The sequence below is a fragment of the Lissotriton helveticus genome, chromosome 5_1 (genome assembly GCF_964261635.1).
Source record: "Lissotriton helveticus chromosome 5_1, aLisHel1.1, whole genome shotgun sequence".
Lineage (NCBI taxonomy): Eukaryota > Metazoa > Chordata > Amphibia > Caudata > Salamandridae > Lissotriton > Lissotriton helveticus.
Window position 1 is genome coordinate 743,413,363 of NC_136065.1, and position 22,537 is coordinate 743,435,899.

The following is a 22,537-nucleotide window of genomic DNA, read 5'->3' on the forward strand; positions in this document are numbered from 1 at the left end:
TCCTGCTGGGTCAGCCGAGCAGCGAATTTCTACTTAACCACCTGCTATCATGAGAGAGATCAGGGCTGCATCTTTTGAGCCCAGTACTGAGCCTGAAAAGCGTTTCCAACCCCACTTACAAGTGAAACTTGCTAAAATGTGCCTAGCTGCTCTTCACTGAAAAGCTTGTTTCTGCATACATTTTTGGCATACGTTTGCTCCTGCTGGGTCAGCCGAGCAGCAAATTTCTACTTAACCACCTGCTATCATGAGAGAGATCGGGGCTGCATCTTTTGAGCCCAGTACTGAGCCTGAAAAGCATTTCCAACCCCACTTACAAGTGAAACTTGCTAAAATGTGCCTGGCTGCTCTTCACTGAAAAGCTAGGTTCTGCATACATTTTTGGCATACGTTTGCTCCTGCTGGGTCAGCCGAGCAGCGAATTTCTACTTAACCACCTGCTATCATGAGAGAGATCGGGGCTGCATCTTTTGAGCCCAGTACTGAGCCTAAAAAGCGTTTCCAACCCCACTTACAAGTGAAACCTGCTAAAATGTGCCTGGCTGCTCTTCACTGAAAAGCTTGGTTCTGCATACATTTTTAGCATACGTTTGCTCCTGCTGGGTCAGCCGAGCAGCAAATTTCTACTTAACCACCTGCTATCATGAGAGAGATCAGGGCTGCATCTTTTGAGCCCAGTACTGAGCCTGAAAAGCGTTTCCCACCCCACTTACAAGTGAAACTTGCTAAAATGTGCCTCTCTGCTCTTCACTGAAAAGCTTGGTTCTGCATACATTTTTGGCATACGTTTGCTCCTGCTGGGTTAGCCGAGCAGCGAATTTCTACTTAACCAACTGCTATCATGAGAGACATCAGGGCTGCATCTTTTGAGCCCAGTACTGAGCCTGAAAAGCGTTTCACACCCCACTTACAAGTGAAACTTGCTAAAGCTGCTCTTCACTGAAAAGCTTGGTTCTGCACACATTTTTAGCATACGTTTGCTCCTGCTGGGTCAGCCGAGCAGCAAATTTCTACTTAACCACCTGCTATCATGAGAGACATCAGGGCTGCATCTTTTGAGCCCAGTACTGAGCCTGAAAAGCGTTTCCAACCGAACTTACAAGTGAAACTTGCTAAAATGTGCCTGGCTACTCTTCACTGAAAAGCTTGGTTCTGCATACATTTTTAGCATACGTTTGCTCCTGGTGGGTCAGCCGAGCAGCAAATTTCAACTTAACCACCTGCTATCATGAGAGACATCAGGGCTGCATCTTTTGAGCCCAGTACTGAGCCTGAAAAGCGTTTCCAACCCCACTTACAAGTGAAACGTGCTAAAATGTGCCTGGCTGCTCTTCACTGAAAAGCTTGGTTCTGCATACATTTTTAGCATACGTTTGCTCCTGCTGGGTCAGCCGAGCAGCGAATTTCTACTTAACCACCTGCTATCATGAGAGACATCAGAGCTGCATCTTTTGAGCCCAGTACAGAGCCTGAAAAGCGTTTCCAACCCCACTTACAAGTGAAACTTGCTAAAATGTGCCTCTCTGCTCTTCACTGAAAAGCTGATTCTGCGTACATTTTTGGCATAGGTTTGCTCCTGCTGGGTCAGCCGAGCAGCAAATTTCTACTTAACCACCTGCTATCATGAGAGACATCAGGGCTGCATCTTTTGAGGCCAGTACTGAGCCTGAAAAGCATTTCCAACCCCACTTACAAGTGAAACTTGCTAAAATGTGCCTAGCTGCTCTTCACTGAAAAGCTTGTTTCTGCATACATTTTTGGCATACATTTGCTCCTGCTGGGTCAGCCGAGCAGCAAATTTCTACTTAACCACCTGCTATCATGAGAGACATCAGGGCTGCATCTTTTGAGCCCAGTACTGAGCCTGAAAAGCGTTTCCAACCCCACTTACAAGTGAAACCTGCTAAAATGTGCCTGGCTGCTCTTCACTGAAAAGCTTGTTTCTGCATACATTTTTGGCATACATTTGCTCCTGCTGGGTAAGCTGAGCAGCAAATTTCTACTTAACCACCTGCTATCATGAGAGAGATCAGGGCTGCATCTTTTGAGCCCAGTACTGAGCCTGAAAAGCATTTCCAACCCCACTTACAAGTGAAACTTGCTAAAATGTGCCTGGCTGCTCTTCACTGAAAAGCTTGGTTCTGCATACATTTTTAGCATACGTTTGCTCCTGCTGGGTTAGCCGAGCAGCAAATTTCTACTTAACCACCTGCTATCATGAGAGACATCAGGGCTGCATCTTTTGAGCCCAGTACTGAGCCTGAAAAGCGTTTCCAACCCCACTTACAAGTGAAACTTGCTAAAATGTGCCTGGCTGCTCTTCACTGAAATGCTTGGTTCTGCATACATTTTTAGCATACGTTTGCTCCTGCTGGGTCACCCGAGCAGCAAATTTCTACTTAACCACCTGCTATCATGAGAGAGATCGGGGCTGCATCATTTGAGCCCAGTACTGAGCCTGAAAAGCGTTTCCAACCACACTTACAAGTGAAACCTGCTAAAATGTGCCTGGCTGCTCTTCACTGAAAAGCTTGGTTCTGCATACATTTTTAGCATACGTTTGCTCCTGCTGGGTCAGCCGAGCAGCAAATTTCTACTTAACCACCTGCTATCATGAGAGACATCGGGGCTGCATCTTTTGAGCCCAGTACTGAGCCTGAAAAGCGTTTCCAACCCCACTTACAAGTGAAACTTGCTAAAATGTGCCTGGCTGCTCTTCACTGAAAAGCTTGGTTCTGCATACATTTTTAGCATACGTTTGCTCCTGCTGGGTCACCCGAGCAGCAAATTTCTACTTAACCACCTGCTATCATGAGAGACATCAGGGCTGCATCTTTTGAGCCCAGTACTGAGCCTGAAAAGCGTTTCCAACCCCACTTACAAGTGAAACCTGCTAAAATGTGCCTGGCTGCTCTTCACTGAAAAGCTTGGTTCTGCATACATTTTTAGCATACGTTTGCTCCTGCTGGGTCAGCCGAGAAGCAAATTTCTACTTAACCACCTGCTATCATGAGAGACATCAGGGCTGCATCTTTTCAGCCCAGTACTGAGCCTGAAAAGTGTTTCCAACCCCACTTACAAGTGAAACTTGCTAAAATGTGCCTGGCTACTCTTCACTGAAAAGCTTGGTTCTGCATACATTTTTAGCATACATTTGCTCCTGGTGGGTCAGCCGAGCAGCAAATTTCTACTTAACCACCTGCTATCATGAGAGACATCAGGGCTGCATCTTTTGAGCCCAGTACTGAGCCTGAAAAGCGTTTCCAACCTCACTTACAAGTGAAACGTGCTAAAATGTGCCTGGCTGCTCTTCACTGAAAAGCTTGGTTCTGCATACATTTTTAGCATACGTTTGCTCCTGCTGGGTCAGCCGAGCAGCACATTTCTACTTAACCACCTGCTATCATGAGAGACATCAGGGCTGCATCTTTTGAGCCCAGTACTGAGCCTGAAAAGCGTTTCCAACCCCACTTACAAGTGAAACTTGCTAAAATGTGCCTGGCTGCTCTTCACTGAAAAGCTTGGTTCTGCATACATTTTTGGCATACGTTTGCTCCTGCTGGGTCAGCCGAGCAGCAAATTTCTACTTAACCACCTGCTATCATGAGAGACATCAGGGCTGCATCTTTTGAGCCCAGTACTGAGCCTGAAAAGCGTTTCCAACCCCACTTACAAGTGAAACCTGCTAAAATGTGCCTGGCTGCTCTTCACTGAAGAGCTTGGTTCTGCATACATTTTTAGCATACGTTTACTCCTGCTGGGTAAGCTGAGCAGCAAATTTCTACTTAACCACCTGCTATCATGAGAGAGATCAGGGCTGCATCTTTTGAGCCCAGTACTGAGCCTGAAAAGCATTTCCAACCCCACTTACAAGTGAAACTTGCTAAAATGTGCCTGGCTGCTCTTCACTGAAAAGATTGGTTCTGCACACATTTTTAGCATATGTTTGCTCCTGCTGGGTCAGCCGAGCAGCAAATTTCTACTTAACCACCTGCTATCACGAGAGAGATCAGGGCTGCATCTTTTGAGCCCAGTACTGAGCCTGAAAAGCATTTCCAACCCCACTTAAAAGTGAAACTTGCTAAAATGTGCCTGGCTGCTCTTCACTGAAAAGCTTGGTTCTGCACACATTTTTAGCATACGTTTGCTCCTGCTGGGTCAGCCGAGCAGCAAATTTCTACTTAACCACCTGCTATCATGAGAGACATCAGGGCTGCATCTTTTGAGCCCAGTACTGAGCCTGAAAAGCGTTTCCAACCCCACTTACAAGTGAAACCTGCTAAAATGTGCCTGGCTGCTCTTCACTGAAAAGCTTGGTTCTGCATACATTTTTAGCATACGTTTGCTCCTGCTGGGTCAGCCGAGCAACACATTTCTACTTAACCACCTGCTATCATGAGAGACATCAGGGCTGCATCTTTTGAGCCCAGTACTGGGCCTGAAAAGCGTTTCCAACCCCACTTACAAGTGAAACTTGCTAAAATGTGCCTGGCTACTCTTCAATGAAAAGCTTGGTTCTGCATACATTTTTAGCATACATTTGCTCCTGGTGGGTCAGCCGAGCAGCAAATTTCTACTTAACCACCTGCTATCATGAGAGACATCAGGGCTGCATCTTTTGAGCCCAGTACTGAGCCTGAAAAGCGTTTCCAACCCCACTTACAAGTGAAACTTGCTAAAATGTGCCTCTCTGCTCTTCACTGAAAAGCTGATTCTGCGTACATGTTTGGCATAGGTTTGCTCCTGCTGGGTCAGCCGAGCAGCAAATTTCTACTTAACCACCTGCTATCATGAGAGACATCAGGGCTGCATCTTTTGAGGCCAGTACTGAGCCTGAAAAGCATTTCCAACCCCACTTACAAGTGAAACTTGCTAAAATGTGCCTAGCTGCTCTTCACTGAAAAGCTTGTTTCTGCATACATTTTTGGCATACGTTTGCTCCTGCTGGGTCAGCCGAGCAGCGAATTTCTACTTAACCACCTGCTATCATGAGAGACATCAGGGCTGCATCTTTTGAGCCCAGTACTGAGCCTGAAAAGCATTTCCAACCCCACTTACAAGTGAAACTTGCTAAAATGTGCCTGGCTTCTCTTCACTGAAAAGCTTGGTTCTGCACACATTTTTGGCATACGTTTGCTCCTGCTGGGTCAGCCGAGCAGCAAATTTCTACTTAACCACCTGCTATCATGAGAGACATCAGGGCTGCATCTTTTGAGCCCAGTACTGAGCCTGAAAAGCGTTTCCAACCCCACTTACAAGTGAAACCTGCTAAAATGTGCCTGGCTGCTCTTCACTGAAAAGCTTGGTTCTGCATACATTTTTAGCATACGTTTGCTCCTGCTGGGTCAGCCGAGCAACACATTTCTACTTAACCACCTGCTATCATGAGAGACATCAGGGCTGCATCTTTTGAGCCCAGTACTGGGCCTGAAAAGCGTTTCCAACCCCACTTACAAGTGAAACTTGCTAAAATGTGCCTGGCTACTCTTCACTGAAAAGCTTGGTTCTGCATACATTTTTAGCATACATTTGCTCCTGGTGGGTCAGCCGAGCAGCAAATTTCTACTTAACCACCTGCCATGAGAGACATCAGGGCTGCATCTTTTGAGCCCAGTACTGAGCCTGAAAAGCGTTTCCAACCCCACTTACAAGTGAAACTTGCTAAAATGTGCCTCTCTGCTCTTCACTGAAAAGCTGATTCTGCGTACATGTTTGGCATAGGTTTGCTCCTGCTGGGTCAGCCGAGCAGCAAATTTCTACTTAACCACCTGCTATCATGAGAGACATCAGGGCTGCATCTTTTGAGCCCAGTACTGAGCCTGAAAAGCGTTTCCAACCCCACTTACAAGTGAAACCTGCTAAAATGTGCCTGGCTGCTCTTCACTGAAGAGCTTGGTTCTGCATACATTTTTAGCATACGTTTGCTCCTGCTGGGTAAGCTGAGCAGCAAATTTCTACTTAACCACCTGCTATCATGAGAGAGATCAGGGCTGCATCTTTTGAGCCCAGTACTGAGCCTGAAAAGCATTTCCAACCCCACTTACAAGTGAAACTTGCTAAAATGTGCCTGGCTGCTCTTCACTGAAAAGCTTGGTTCTGCATACATTTTTAGCATATGTTTGCTCCTGCTGGGTTAGCCGAGCAGCAAATTTCTACTTAACCACCTGCTATCATGAGAGACATCAGGGCTGCATCTTTTGAGCCCCGTACTGAGCCTGAAAAGCATTTCCAACCCCACTTACAAGTGAACTTTGCTAAAATGTGCCTGGCTGCTCTTCACTGAAAAGATCGGTTCTGCACACATTTTTAGCATACGTTTGCTCCTGCTGGGTCAGCCGAGCAGCAAATTTCTACTTAACCACCTGCTATCACGAGAGAGATCAGGGCTGCATCTTTTGAGCCCAGTACTGAGCCTGAAAAGCATTTCCAACCCCACTTACAAGTGAACTTTGCTAAAATGTGCCTGGCTGCTCTTCACTGAAAAGCTTGGTTCTGCACACATTTTTAGCATACGTTTGCTCCTGCTGGGTCAGCCGAGCAGCAAATTTCTACTTAACCACCTGCTATCATGAGAGACATCAGGGCTGCATCTTTTGAGCCCAGTACTGAGCCTGAAAAGCGTTTCCAACCCCACTTACAAGTGAAACTTGCTAAAATGTGCCTGGCTGCTCTTCACTGAAATGCTTGGTTCTGCATACATTTTTAGCATACGTTTGCTCCTGCTGGGTCACCGGAGCAGCAAATTTCTACTTAACCACCTGCTATCATGAGAACATCAGGGCTGCATCTTTTGAGCCCAGTACTGAGCCTGAAAAGCGTTTCCAACCCCACTTACAAGTGAAACCTGCTAAAATGTGCCTGGCTGCTCTTCACTGAAAAGCTTGGTTCTGCATACATTTTTAGCATACGTTTGCTCCTGCTGGGTCAGCCGAGCAACAAATTTCTACTTAACCACCTGCTATCATGAGAGACATCAGGGCTGCATCTTTTGAGCCCAGTACTGAGCCTGAAAAGCGTTTCCAACCCCACTTACAAGTGAAACTTGCTAAAATGTGCCTGGCTACTCTTCACTGAAAAGCTTGGCTCTGCATACATTTTTAGCATACATTTGCTCCTGGTGGGTCAGCCGAGCAGCAAATTTCTACTTAACCACCTGCTATCATGAGAGACATCAGGGCTGCATCTTTTGAGCCCAGTACTGAGCCTGAAAAGCGTTTCCAACCCCACTTACAAGTGAAACGTGCTAAAATGTGCCTGGCTGCTCTTCACTGAAAAGCTTGGTTCTGCATACATTTTTAGCATACGTTTGCTCCTGCAGGGTCAGCCGAGCAGCGAATTTCTACTTAACCACCTGCTATCATGAGAGACATCAGAGCTGCATCTTTTGAGGCCAGTACTGAGCCTGAAAAGCATTTCCAACCCCACTTACAAGTGAAACTTGTGCCTGGCTGCTCTTCACTGAAAAGCTTGGTTCTGCACACATTTTTAGCATACGTTTGCTCCTGCTGGGTCAGCCGAGCAGCAAATTTCTACTTAACCACCTGCTATCATGAGAGACATCAGGGCTGCATCTTTTCAGCCCAGTACTGAGCCTGAAAAGTGTTTCCAACCCCACTTACAAGTGAAACTTGCTAAAATGTGCCTGGCTACTCTTCACTTAAAAGCTTGGTTCTGCATACATTTTTAGCATACCTTTGCTCCTGCTGGGTCAGCCGAGCAGCGAATTTCTACTTAACCACCTGCTATCATGAGAGAGATCAGGGCTGCATCTTTTGAGCCCAGTACTGAGCTGAAAAGCGTTTCCAACCCCACTTACAAGTGAAACTTGCTAAAATGTGCCTGGCTGCTTTTCACTGAAATGCTTGGTTCTGCATACATTTTTAGCATACGTTTGCTCCTGCTGGGTCAGCCGAGCAGCAAATTTCTACTTAACCACCTGCTATCATGAGAGACATCAGGGCTGCATCTTTTGAGCCCAGTACTGAGCCTGAAAAGCGTTTCCAACCCCACCAACAAGTGAAACTTGCTAAAATATGCCTGGCTGCTCTTCTCTGAAATGCTTGGTTCTACATACATTTTTAGCATACGTTTGCTCCTGCTGGGTCACCCGAGCAGCAAATTTCTACTTAACCACCTGCTATCATGAGAGACATCAGGGCTGCATCTTTTGAGCCCAGTACTGAGCCTGAAAAGCGTTTCCAACCCCACTTACAAGTGAAACTTGCTAAAATGTGCCTGGCTACTCTTCACTGAAAAGCTTGGTTCTGCATACATTTTTAGCATACATTTGCTCCTGGTGGGTCAGCCGAGCAGCAAATTTCTACTTAACCACCTGCTATCATGAGAGACATCAGGGCTGCATCTTTTGAGCCCAGTACTGAGCCTGAAAAGCGTTTCCAACCCCACTTACAAGTGAAACTTGCTAAAATGTGCCTGGCTACTCTTCACTGAAAAGCTTGGTTCTGCATACATTTTTAGCATACATTTGCTCCTGGTGGGTCAGCCGAGCAGCAAATTTCTACTTAACCACCTGCTATCATGAGAGACATCAGGGCTGCATCTTTTGAGCCCAGTACTGAGCCTGAAAAGCGTTTCCAACCCCACTTACAAGTGAAACCTGCTAAAATGTGCCTGGCTGCTCTTCACTGAAAAGCTTGGTTCTGCATACATTTTTAGCATACGTTTGCTCCTGCTGGGTCAGCCGAGCAACAAATTTCTACTTAACCACCTGCTATCATGAGAGACATCAGGGCTGCATCTTTTGAGCCCAGTACTGAGCCTGAAAAGCGTTTCCAACCCCACTTACAAGTGAAACTTGCTAAAATGTGCCTGGCTACTCTTCACTGAAAAGCTTGGCTCTGCATACATTTTTAGCATACATTTGCTCCTGGTGGGTCAGCCGAGCAGCAAATTTCTACTTAACCACCTGCTATCATGAGAGACATCAGGGCTGCATCTTTTGAGCCCAGTACTGAGCCTGAAAAGCGTTTCCAACCCCACTTACAAGTGAAACGTGCTAAAATGTGCCTGGCTGCTCTTCACTGAAAAGCTTGGTTCTGCATACATTTTTAGCATACGTTTGCTCCTGCAGGGTCAGCCGAGCAGCGAATTTCTACTTAACCACCTGCTATCATGAGAGACATCAGAGCTGCATCTTTTGAGGCCAGTACTGAGCCTGAAAAGCATTTCCAACCCCACTTACAAGTGAAACTTGTGCCTGGCTGCTCTTCACTGAAAAGCTTGGTTCTGCACACATTTTTAGCATACGTTTGCTCCTGCTGGGTCAGCCGAGCAGCAAATTTCTACTTAACCACCTGCTATCATGAGAGACATCAGGGCTGCATCTTTTCAGCCCAGTACTGAGCCTGAAAAGTGTTTCCAACCCCACTTACAAGTGAAACTTGCTAAAATGTGCCTGGCTACTCTTCACTTAAAAGCTTGGTTCTGCATACATTTTTAGCATACCTTTGCTCCTGCTGGGTCAGCCGAGCAGCGAATTTCTACTTAACCACCTGCTATCATGAGAGAGATCAGGGCTGCATCTTTTGAGCCCAGTACTGAGCTGAAAAGCGTTTCCAACCCCACTTACAAGTGAAACTTGCTAAAATGTGCCTGGCTGCTTTTCACTGAAATGCTTGGTTCTGCATACATTTTTAGCATACGTTTGCTCCTGCTGGGTCAGCCGAGCAGCAAATTTCTACTTAACCACCTGCTATCATGAGAGACATCAGGGCTGCATCTTTTGAGCCCAGTACTGAGCCTGAAAAGCGTTTCCAACCCCACCAACAAGTGAAACTTGCTAAAATATGCCTGGCTGCTCTTCTCTGAAATGCTTGGTTCTACATACATTTTTAGCATACGTTTGCTCCTGCTGGGTCACCCGAGCAGCAAATTTCTACTTAACCACCTGCTATCATGAGAGACATCAGGGCTGCATCTTTTGAGCCCAGTACTGAGCCTGAAAAGCGTTTCCAACCCCACTTACAAGTGAAACTTGCTAAAATGTGCCTGGCTACTCTTCACTGAAAAGCTTGGTTCTGCATACATTTTTAGCATACATTTGCTCCTGGTGGGTCAGCCGAGCAGCAAATTTCTACTTAACCACCTGCTATCATGAGAGACATCAGGGCTGCATCTTTTGAGCCCAGTACTGAGCCTGAAAAGCGTTTCCAACCCCACTTACAAGTGAAACGTGCTAAAATGTGCCTGGCTGCTCTTCACTGAAAAGCTTGGTTCTGCATACATTTTTAGCATACCTTTGCTCCTGCTGGGTCAGCCGAGCAGCGAATTTCTACTTAACCACCTGCTATCATGAGAGAGATCAGGGCTGCATCTTTTGAGCCCAGTACTGAGCCTGAAAAGCGTTTCCAACCCCACTTACAAGTGAAACTTGCTAAAATGTGCCTGGCTGCTTTTCACTGAAATGCTTGGTTCTGCATACATTTTTAGCATACGTTTGCTCCTGCTGGGTCACCCGAGCAGCAAATTTCTACTTAACCACCTGCTATCATGAGAGACATCAGGGCTGCATCTTTTGAGCCCAGTACTAAGCCTGAAAAGCGTTTCCAACCCCACCAACAAGTGAAACTTGCTAAAATATGCCTGGCTGCTCTTCTCTGAAATGCTTGGTTCTGCATACATTTTTAGCATACGTTTGCTCCTGCTGGGCCAGCCGAGCAGCAAATTTCTACTTAACCACCTGCTATCATGAGAGACATCAGGGCTGCATCTTTTGAGCCCAGTGCTGAGCCTGAAAAGCGTTTCCAACCCCACTTACAAGTGAAACTTGCTAAAATGTGCCTGGCTGCTCTTCACTGAAAAGCTTGGTTCTGCATACATTTTTGGCATACGTTTGCTCCTGCTGGGTCAGCCGAGCAGCAAATTTCTACTTAACCACCTGCTATCATGAGAGACATCAGGGCTGCATCTTTTGAGCCCAGTACTGAGCCTGAAAAGCGTTTCCAACCCCACTTACAAGTGAAACTTGCTAAAATGTGCCTGGCTGCTCTTCACTGAAAAGCTTGGTTCTGCATACATTTTTGGCATACGTTTGCTCCTGCTGGGTCAGCCGAGCAGCGAATTTCTACTTAACCACCTGCTATCATGAGAGAGATCGGGGCTGCATCTTTTGAGCCCAGTACTGAGCCTGAAAAGCGTTTCCAACCCCACTTACAAGTGAAACCTGCTAAAATGTGCCTGGCTGCTCTTCACTGAAAAGCTTGGTTCTGCATACATTTTTAGCATATGTTTGCTCCTGCTGGGTTAGCCGAGCAGCAAATTTCTACTTAACCACCTGAGAGACATCAGGGCTGCAAATTTCTACTTAACCACCTGCTATCATGAGAGACATCAGGGCTGCATCTTTTGAGCCCAGTACTGAGCCTGAAAAGCGTTTCCAACCCCACTTACAAGTGAAACTTGCTAAAATGTGCCTGGCTGCTCTTCACTGAAATGCTTGGTTCTGCATACATTTTTAGCATACGTTTGCTCCTGCTGGGTCACCGGAGCAGCAAATTTCTACTTAACCACCTGCTATCATGAGAGACATCAGGGCTGCATCTTTTGAGCCCAGTACTGAGCCTGAAAAGCGTTTCCAACCCCACTTACAAGTGAAACGTGCTAAAATGTGCCTGGCTGCTCTTCACTGAAAAGCTTGGTTCTGCATACATTTTTAGCATACGTTTGCTCCTGCAGGGTCAGCCGAGCAGCGAATTTCTACTTAACCACCTGCTATCATGAGAGACATCAGAGCTGCATCTTTTGAGCCCAGTACTGAGCCTGAAAAGCGTTTCCAACCCCACTTACAAGTGAAACTTGCTAAAATGTGCCTCTCTGCTCTTCACTGAAAAGCTGATTCTGCGTACATTTTTGGCATAGGTTTGCTCCTGCTGGGTCAGCCGAGCAGCAAATTTCTACTTAACCACCTGCTATCATGAGAGACATCAGGGCTGCATCTTTTGAGGCCAGTACTGAGCCTGAAAAGCGTTTCCAACCCCACTTACAAGTGAAACCTGCTAAAATGTGCCTGGCTGCTCTTCACTGAAAAGCTTGGTTCTGCATACATTTTTAGCATACCTTTGCTCCTGCTGGGTCAGCCGAGCAGCGAATTTCTACTTAACCACCTGCTATCATGAGAGAGATCAGGGCTGCATCTTTTGAGCCCAGTACTGAGCTGAAAAGCGTTTCCAACCCCACTTACAAGTGAAACTTGCTAAAATGTGCCTGGCTGCTTTTCACTGAAATGCTTGGTTCTGCATACATTTTTAGCATACGTTTGCTCCTGCTGGGTCACCCGAGCAGCAAATTTCTACTTAACCACCTGCTATCATGAGAGACATCAGGGCTGCATCTTTTGAGCCCAGTACTGAGCCTGAAAAGCGTTTCCAACCCCACCAACAAGTGAAACTTGCCAAAATATGCCTGGCTGCTCTTCTCTGAAATGCTTGGTTCTACATACATTTTTAGCATACGTTTGCTCCTGCTGGGTCACCCGAGCAGCAAATTTCTACTTAACCACCTGCTATCATGAGAGACATCAGGGCTGCATCTTTTGAGCCCAGTACTGAGCCTGAAAAGCGTTTCCAACCCCACTTACAAGTGAAACCTGCTAAAATGTGCCTGGCTGCTCTTCACTGAAAAGCTTGGTTCTGCATACATTTTTAGCATACGTTTGCTCCTGGTGGGTCAGCCGAGCAGCAAATTTCTACTTAACCACCTGCTATCATGAGAGACATCAGGGCTGCATCTTTTGAGCCCAGTACTGAGCCTGAAAAGCGTTTCCAACCCCACCAACAAGTGAAACTTGCTAAAATATGCCTGGCTGCTCTTCTCTGAAATGCTTGGTTCTGCATACATTTTTAGCATACGTTTGCTCCTGCTGGGCCAGCCGAGCAGCAAATTTCTACTTAACCACCTGCTATCATGAGAGACATCAGGGCTGCATCTTTTGAGCCCAGTGCTGAGCCTGAAAAGCGTTTCCAACCCCACTTACAAGTGAAACTTGCTAAAATGTGCCTGGCTGCTCTTCACTGAAAAGCTTGGTTCTGCATACATTTTTGGCATACGTTTGCTCCTGCTGGGTCAGCCGAGCAGCAAATTTCTACTTAACCACCTGCTATCATGAGAGACATCAGGGCTGCATCTTTTGAGCCCAGTACTGAGCCTGAAAAGCGTTTCCAACCCCACTTACAAGTGAAACTTGCTAAAATGTGCCTGGCTGCTCTTCACTGAAAAGCTTGGTTCTGCATACATTTTTGGCATACGTTTGCTCCTGCTGGGTCAGCCGAGCAGCGAATTTCTACTTAACCACCTGCTATCATGAGAGAGATCGGGGCTGCATCTTTTGAGCCCAGTACTGAGCCTGAAAAGCGTTTCCAACCCCACTTACAAGTGAAACCTGCTAAAATGTGCCTGGCTGCTCTTCACTGAAGAGCTTGGTTCTGCATACATTTTTAGCATACGTTTGCTCCTGCTGGGTAAGCTGAGCAGCAAATTTCTACTTAACCACCTGCTATCATGAGAGAGATCAGGGCTGCATCTTTTGAGCCCAGTACTGAGCCTGAAAAGCATTTCCAACCCCACTTACAAGTGAAACTTGCTAAAATGTGCCTGGCTGCTCTTCACTGAAAAGCTTGGTTCTGCATACATTTTTAGCATATGTTTGCTCCTGCTGGGTTAGCCGAGCAGCAAATTTCTACTTAACCACCTGCTATCATGAGAGACATCAGGGCTGCATCTTTTGAGCCCAGTACTGAGCCTGAAAAGCATTTCCAACCCCACTTACAAGTGAACTTTGCTAAAATGTGCCTGGCTGCTCTTCACTGAAAAGCTTGGTTCTGCACACATTTTTAGCATACGTTTGCTCCTGCTGGGTCAGCCGAGCAGCAAATTTCTACTTAACCACCTGCTATCATGAGAGACATCAGGGCTGCATCTTTTGAGCCCAGTACTGAGCCTGAAAAGCGTTTCCAACCCCACTTACAAGTGAAACTTGCTAAAATGTGCCTGGCTGCTCTTCACTGAAATGCTTGGTTCTGCATACATTTTTAGCATACGTTTGCTCCTGCTGGGTCACCGGAGCAGCAAATTTCTACTTAACCACCTGCTATCATGAGAGACATCAGGGCTGCATCTTTTGAGCCCAGTACTGAGCCTGAAAAGCGTTTCCAACCCCACTTACAAGTGAAACCTGCTAAAATGTGCCTGGCTGCTCTTCACTGAAAAGCTTGGTTCTGCATACATTTTTAGCATACGTTTGCTCCTGCTGGGTCAGCCGAGCAACAAATTTCTACTTAACCACCTGCTATCATGAGAGACATCAGGGCTGCATCTTTTGAGCCCAGTACTGAGCCTGAAAAGCGTTCCCAACCCCACTTACAAGTGAAACTTGCTAAAATGTGCCTGGCTACTCTTCACTGAAAAGCTTGGTTCTGCATACATTTTTAGCATACATTTGCTCCTGGTGGGTCAGCCGAGCAGCAAATTTCTACTTAACCACCTGCTATCATGAGAGACATCAGGGCTGCATCTTTTGAGCCCAGTACTGAGCCTGAAAAGCGTTTCCAACCCCACTTACAAGTGAAACGTGCTAAAATGTGCCTGGCTGCTCTTCACTGAAAAGCTTGGTTCTGCATACATTTTTAGCATACGTTTGCTCCTGCAGGGTCAGCCGAGCAGCGAATTTCTACTTAACCACCTGCTATCATGAGAGACATCAGAGCTGCATCTTTTGAGCCCAGTACTAGCCTGAAAAGCGTTTCCAACCCCACTTACAAGTGAAACTTGCTAAAATGTGCCTCTCTGCTCTTCACTGAAAAGCTGATTCTGCGTACATTTTTGGCATAGGTTTGCTCCTGCTGGGTCAGCCGAGCAGCAAATTTCTACTTAACCACCTGCTATCATGAGAGACATCAGGGCTGCATCTTTTGAGGCCAGTACTGAGCCTGAAAAGCATTTCCAACCCCACTTACAAGTGAAACTTGTGCCTGGCTGCTCTTCACTGAAAAGCTTGGTTCTGCACACATTTTTAGCATACCATTGCTCCTGCTGGGTCAGCCGAGCAGCATTTCTACTTAACCACCTGCTATCATGAGAGACATCAGGGCTGCATCTTTTGAGCCCAGTACTGAGCCTGAAAAGCGTTTCCAACCCCACTTACAAGTGAAACCTGCTAAAATGTACCTGGCTGCTCTTCACTGAAAAGCTTGGTTCTGCATACATTTTTAGCATACGTTTGCTCCTGCTGGGTCAGCCGAGCAGCAAATTTCTACTTAACCACCTGCTATCATGAGAGACATCAGGGCTGCATCTTTTGAGCCCAGTACTGAGCCTGAAAAGCGTTTCCAACCCCACCAACAAGTGAAACTTGCTAAAATATGCCTGGCTGCTCTTCTCTGAAATGCTTGGTTCTACATACATTTTTAGCATACGTTTGCTCCTGCTGGGTCACCCGAGCAGCAAATTTCTACTTAACCACCTGCTATCATGAGAGACATCAGGGCTGCATCTTTTGAGCCCAGTACTGAGCCTGAAAAGCGTTTCCAACCCCACTTACAAGTGAAACCTGCTAAAATGTGCCTGGCTGCTCTTCACTGAAAAGCTTGGTTCTGCATACATTTTTAGCATACGTTTGCTCCTGCTGGGTCAGCCGAGCAGCAAATTTCTACTTAACCACCTGCTATCATGAGAGACATCAGGGCTGCATCTTTTCAGCCCAGTACTGAGCCTGAAAAGTGTTTCCAACCCCACTTACAAGTGAAACTTGCTAAAATGTGCCTGGCTACTCTTCACTGAAAAGCTTGGTTCTGCATACATTTTTAGCATACATTTGCTCCTGGTGGGTCAGCCGAGCAGCAAATTTCTACTTAACCACCTGCTATCATGAGAGACATCAGGGCTGCATCTTTTCAGCCCAGTACTGAGCCTGAAAAGTGTTTCCAACCCCACTTACAAGTGAAACTTGCTAAAATGTGCCTGGCTACTCTTCACTGAAAAGCTTGGTTCTGCATACATTTTTAGCATACATTTGCTCCTGGTGGGTCAGCCGAGCAGCAAATTTCTACTTAACCACCTGCTATCATGAGAGACATCAGGGCTGCATCTTTTGAGCCCAGTACTGAGCCTGAAAAGCGTTTCCAACCCCACTTACAAGTGAAACGTGCTAAAATGTGCCTGGCTGCTCTTCACTGAAAAGCTTGGTTCTGCATACATTTTTAGCATACCTTTGCTCCTGCTGGGTCAGCCGAGCAGCGAATTTCTACTTAACCACCTGCTATCATGAGAGAGATCAGGGCTGCATCTTTTGAGCCCAGTACTGAGCCTGAAAAGCGTTTCCAACCCCACTTACAAGTGAAACCTGCTAAAATGTACCTGGCTGCTCTTCACTGAAAAGCTTGGTTCTGCATACATTTTTAGCATACGTTTGCTCCTGCTGGGCCAGCCGAGCAGCAAATTTCTACTTAACCACCTGCTATCATGAGAGACATCAGGGCTGCATCTTTTGAGCCCAGTGCTGAGCCTGAAAAGCGTTTCCAACCCCACTTACAAGTGAAACTTGCTAAAATGTGCCTGGCTGCTCTTCACTGAAAAGCTTGGTTCTGCATACATTTTTGGCATACGTTTGCTCCTGCTGGGTCAGCCGAGCAGCAAATTTCTACTTAACCACCTGCTATCATGAGAGACATCAGGGCTGCATCTTTTGAGCCCAGTACTGAGCCTGAAAAGCGTTTCCAACCCCACTTACAAGTGAAACTTGCTAAAATGTGCCTGGCTGCTCTTCACTGAAAAGCTTGGTTCTGCATACATTTTTGGCATACGTTTGCTCCTGCTGGGTCAGCCGAGCAGCGAATTTCTACTTAACCACCTGCTATCATGAGAGAGATCGGGGCTGCATCTTTTGAGCCCAGTACTGAGCCTGAAAAGCGTTTCCAACCCCACTTACAAGTGAAACCTGCTAAAATGTGCCTGGCTGCTCTTCACTGAAAAGCTTGGTTCTGCATACATTTTTAGCATATGTTTGCTCCTGCTGGGTTAGCCGAGCAGCAAATTTCTACTTAACCACCTGCTATCATGAGAGACATCAGGGCTGCATCTTTTGAGCCCAGTACTGAGCCTGAAAAGCGTATCCAACCCCACTTACAAGTGAAACCTGCTAAAATGTGCCTGGCTGCTCTTCACTGAAAAGCTTGGTTCTGCATACATTTTTAGCATACATTTGCTCCTGGTGGGTCAGCCGAGCAGCAAATTTCTACTTAACCACCTGCTATCATGAGAGACATCAGGGCTGCATCTTTTGAGCCCAGTACTGAGCCTGAAAAGCGTTTCCAACCCCACCAACAAGTGAAACTTGCTAAAATATGCCTGGCTGCTCTTCTCTGAAATGCTTGGTTCTGCATACATTTTTAGCATACGTTTGCTCCTGCTGGGCCAGCCGAGCAGCAAATTTCTACTTAACCACCTGCTATCATGAGAGACATCAGGGTTGCATCTTTTGAGCCCAGTGCTGAGCCTGAAAAGCGTTTCCAACCCCACTTACAAGTGAAACTTGCTAAAATGTGCCTGGCTGCTCTTCACTGAAAAGCTTGGTTCTGCATACATTTTTGGCATACGTTTGCTCCTGCTGGGTCAGCCGAGCAGCAAATTTCTACTTAACCACCTGCTATCATGAGAGACATCAGGGCTGCATCTTTTGAGCCCAGTACTGAGCCTGAAAAGCGTTTCCAACCCCACTTACAAGTGAAACTTGCTAAAATGTGCCTGGCTGCTCTTCACTGAAAAGCTTGGTTCTGCATACATTTTTGGCATACGTTTGCTCCTGCTGGGTCAGCCGAGCAGCGAATTTCTACTTAACCACCTGCTATCATGAGAGAGATCGGGGCTGCATCTTTTGAGCCCAGTACTGAGCCTGAAAAGCATTTCCAACCCCACTTACAAGTGAAACTTGCTAAAATGTGCCTGGCTGCTCTTCACTGAAAAGCTTGGTTCTGCATACATTTTTAGCATATGTTTGCTCCTGCTGGGTTAGCCGAGCAGCAAATTTCTACTTAACCACCTGCTATCATGAGAGACATCAGGGCTGCATCTTTTGAGCCCAGTACTGAGCCTGAAAAGCATTTCCAACCCCACTTACAAGTGAACTTTGCTAAAATGTGCCTGGCTGCTCTTCACTGAAAAGCTTGGTTCTGCACACATTTTTAGCATACGTTTGCTCCTGCTGGGTAAGCCGAGCAGCAAATTTCTACTTAACCACCTGCTATCATGAGAGACATCAGGGCTGCATCTTTTGAGCCCAGTACTGAGCCTGAAAAGCGTTTCCAACCCCACTTACAAGTGAAACTTGCTAAAATGTGCCTGGCTGCTCTTCACTGAAATGCTTGGTTCTGCATACATTTTTAGCATACGTTTGCTCCTGCTGGGTCACCGGAGCAGCAAATTTCTACTTAACCACCTGCTATCATGAGAGACATCAGGGCTGCATCTTTTGAGCCCAGTACTGAGCCTGAAAAGCGTTTCCAACCCCACTTACAAGTGAAACCTGCTAAAATGTGCCTGGCTGCTCTTCACTGAAAAGCTTGGTTCTGCATACATTTTTAGCATACGTTTGCTCCTGCTGGGTCAGCCGAGCAACAAATTTCTACTTAACCACCTGCTATCATGAGAGACATCAGGGCTGCATCTTTTGAGCCCAGTACTGAGCCTGAAAAGCGTTCCCAACCCCACTTACAAGTGAAACTTGCTAAAATGTGCCTGGCTACTCTTCACTGAAAAGCTTGGTTCTGCATACATTTTTAGCATACATTTGCTCCTGGTGGGTCAGCCGAGCAGCAAATTTCTACTTAACCACCTGCTATCATGAGAGACATCAGGGCTGCATCTTTTGAGCCCAGTACTGAGCCTGAAAAGCGTTTCCAACCCCACTTACAAGTGAAACGTGCTAAAATGTGCCTGGCTGCTCTTCACTGAAAAGCTTGGTTCTGCATACATTTTTAGCATACGTTTGCTCCTGCAGGGTCAGCCGAGCAGCGAATTTCTACTTAACCACCTGCTATCATGAGAGACATCAGAGCTGCATCTTTTGAGCCCAGTACTAGCCTGAAAAGCGTTTCCAACCCCACTTACAAGTGAAACTTGCTAAAATGTGCCTCTCTGCTCTTCACTGAAAAGCTGATTCTGCGTACATTTTTGGCATAGGTTTGCTCCTGCTGGGTCAGCCGAGCAGCAAATTTCTACTTAACCACCTGCTATCATGAGAGACATCAGGGCTGCATCTTTTGAGGCCAGTACTGAGCCTGAAAAGCATTTCCAACCCCACTTACAAGTGAAACTTGTGCCTGGCTGCTCTTCACTGAAAAGCTTGGTTCTGCACACATTTTTAGCATACCATTGCTCCTGCTGGGTCAGCCGAGCAGCAAATTTCTACTTAACCACCTGCTATCATGAGAGACATCAGGGCTGCATCTTTTGAGCCCAGTACTGAGCCTGAAAAGCGTTTCCAACCCCACTTACAAGTGAAACCTGCTAAAATGTACCTGGCTGCTCTTCACTGAAAAGCTTGGTTCTGCATACATTTTTAGCATACGTTTGCTCCTGCTGGGTCAGCCGAGCAGCAAATTTCTACTTAACCACCTGCTATCATGAGAGACATCAGGGCTGCATCTTTTGAGCCCAGTACTGAGCCTGAAAAGCGTTTCCAACCCCACCAACAAGTGAAACTTGCTAAAATATGCCTGGCTGCTCTTCTCTGAAATGCTTGGTTCTACATACATTTTTAGCATACGTTTGCTCCTGCTGGGTCACCCGAGCAGCAAATTTCTACTTAACCACCTGCTATCATGAGAGACATCAGGGCTGCATCTTTTGAGCCCAGTACTGAGCCTGAAAAGCGTTTCCAACCCCACTTACAAGTGAAACCTGCTAAAATGTGCCTGGCTGCTCTTCACTGAAAAGCTTGGTTCTGCATACATTTTTAGCATACGTTTGCTCCTGCTGGGTCAGCCGAGCAGCAAATTTCTACTTAACCACCTGCTATCATGAGAGACATCAGGGCTGCATCTTTTCAGCCCAGTACTGAGCCTGAAAAGTGTTTCCAACCCCACTTACAAGTGAAACTTGCTAAAATGTGCCTGGCTACTCTTCACTGAAAAGCTTGGTTCTGCATACATTTTTAGCATACATTTGCTCCTGGTGGGTCAGCCGAGCAGCAAATTTCTACTTAACCACCTGCTATCATGAGAGACATCAGGGCTGCATCTTTTCAGCCCAGTACTGAGCCTGAAAAGTGTTTCCAACCCCACTTACAAGTGAAACGTGCTAAAATGTGCCTGGCTACTCTTCACTGAAAAGCTTGGTTCTGCATACATTTTTAGCATACCTTTGCTCCTGCTGGGTCAGCCGAGCAGCGAATTTCTACTTAACCACCTGCTATCATGAGAGAGATCAGGGCTGCATCTTTTGAGCCCAGTACTGAGCCTGAAAAGCGTTTCCAACCCCACTTACAAGTGAAACCTGCTAAAATGTACCTGGCTGCTCTTCACTGAAAAGCTTGGTTCTGCATACATTTTTAGCATACGTTTGCTCCTGCTGGGTCAGCCGAGCAGCAAATTTCTACTTAACCACCTGCTATCATGAGAGACATCAGGGCTGCATCTTTTGAGCCCAGTACTGAGCCTGAAAAGCGTTTCCAACCCCACCAACAAGTGAAACTTGCTAAAATATGCCTGGCTGCTCTTCTCTGAAATGCTTGGTTCTGCATACATTTTTAGCATACGTTTGCTCCTGCTGGGCCAGCCGAGCAGCAAATTTCTACTTAACCACCTGCTATCATGAGAGACATCAGGGCTGCATCTTTTGAGCCCAGTGCTGAGCCTGAAAAGCGTTTCCAACCCCACTTACAAGTGAAACTTGCTAAAATGTGCCTGGCTGCTCTTCACTGAAAAGCTTGGTTCTGCATACATTTTTGGCATACGTTTGCTCCTGCTGGGTCAGCCGAGCAGCAAATTTCTACTTAACCACCTGCTATCATGAGAGACATCAGGGCTGCATCTTTTGAGCCCAGTACTGAGCCTGAAAAGCGTTTCCAACCCCACTTACAAGTGAAACTTGCTAAAATGTGCCTGGCTGCTCTTCACTGAAAAGCTTGGTTCTGCATACATTTTTGGCATACGTTTGCTCCTGCTGGGTCAGCCGAGCAGCGAATTTCTACTTAACCACCTGCTATCATGAGAGAGATCGGGGCTGCATCTTTTGAGCCCAGTACTGAGCCTGAAAAGCGTTTCCAACCCCACTTACAAGTGAAACCTGCTAAAATGTGCCTGGCTGCTCTTCACTGAAAAGCTTGGTTCTGCATACATTTTTAGCATATGTTTGCTCCTGCTGGGTTAGCCGAGCAGCAAATTTCTACTTAACCACCTGCTATCATGAGAGACATCAGGGCTGCATCTTTTGAGCCCAGTACTGAGCCTGAAAAGCGTATCCAACCCCACTTACAAGTGAAACCTGCTAAAATGTGCCTGGCTGCTCTTCACTGAAAAGCTTGGTTCTGCATACATTTTTAGCATACGTTTGCTCCTGCTGGGTCAGCCGAGCAACAAATTTCTACTTAACCACCTGCTATCATGAGAGACATCAGGGCTGCATCTTTTGAGCCCAGTACTGAGCCTGAAAAGCGTTCCCAACCCCACTTACAAGTGAAACTTGCTAAAATGTGCCTGGCTACTCTTCACTGAAAAGCTTGGTTCTGCATACATTTTTAGCATACATTTGCTCCTGGTGGGTCAGCCGAGCAGCAAATTTCTACTTAACCACCTGCTATCATGAGAGACATCAGGGCTGCATCTTTTGAGCCCAGTACTGAGCCTGAAAAGCGTTTCCAACCCCACTTACAAGTGAAACGTGCTAAAATGTGCCTGGCTGCTCTTCACTGAAAAGCTTGGTTCTGCATACATTTTTAGCATACGTTTGCTCCTGCAGGGTCAGCCGAGCAGCGAATTTCTACTTAACCACCTGCTATCATGAGAGACATCAGAGCTGCATCTTTTGAGCCCAGTACTAGCCTGAAAAGCGTTTCCAACCCCACTTACAAGTGAAACTTGCTAAAATGTGCCTCTCTGCTCTTCACTGAAAAGCTGATTCTGCGTACATTTTTGGCATAGGTTTGCTCCTGCTGGGTCAGCCGAGCAGCAAATTTCTACTTAACCACCTGCTATCATGAGAGACATCAGGGCTGCATCTTTTGAGGCCAGTACTGAGCCTGAAAAGCATTTCCAACCCCACTTACAAGTGAAACTTGTGCCTGGCTGCTCTTCACTGAAAAGCTTGGTTCTGCACACATTTTTAGCATACCATTGCTCCTGCTGGGTCAGCCGAGCAGCAAATTTCTACTTAACCACCTGCTATCATGAGAGACATCAGGGCTGCATCTTTTGAGCCCAGTACTGAGCCTGAAAAGCGTTTCCAACCCCACTTACAAGTGAAACCTGCTAAAATGTACCTGGCTGCTCTTCACTGAAAAGCTTGGTTCTGCATACATTTTTAGCATACG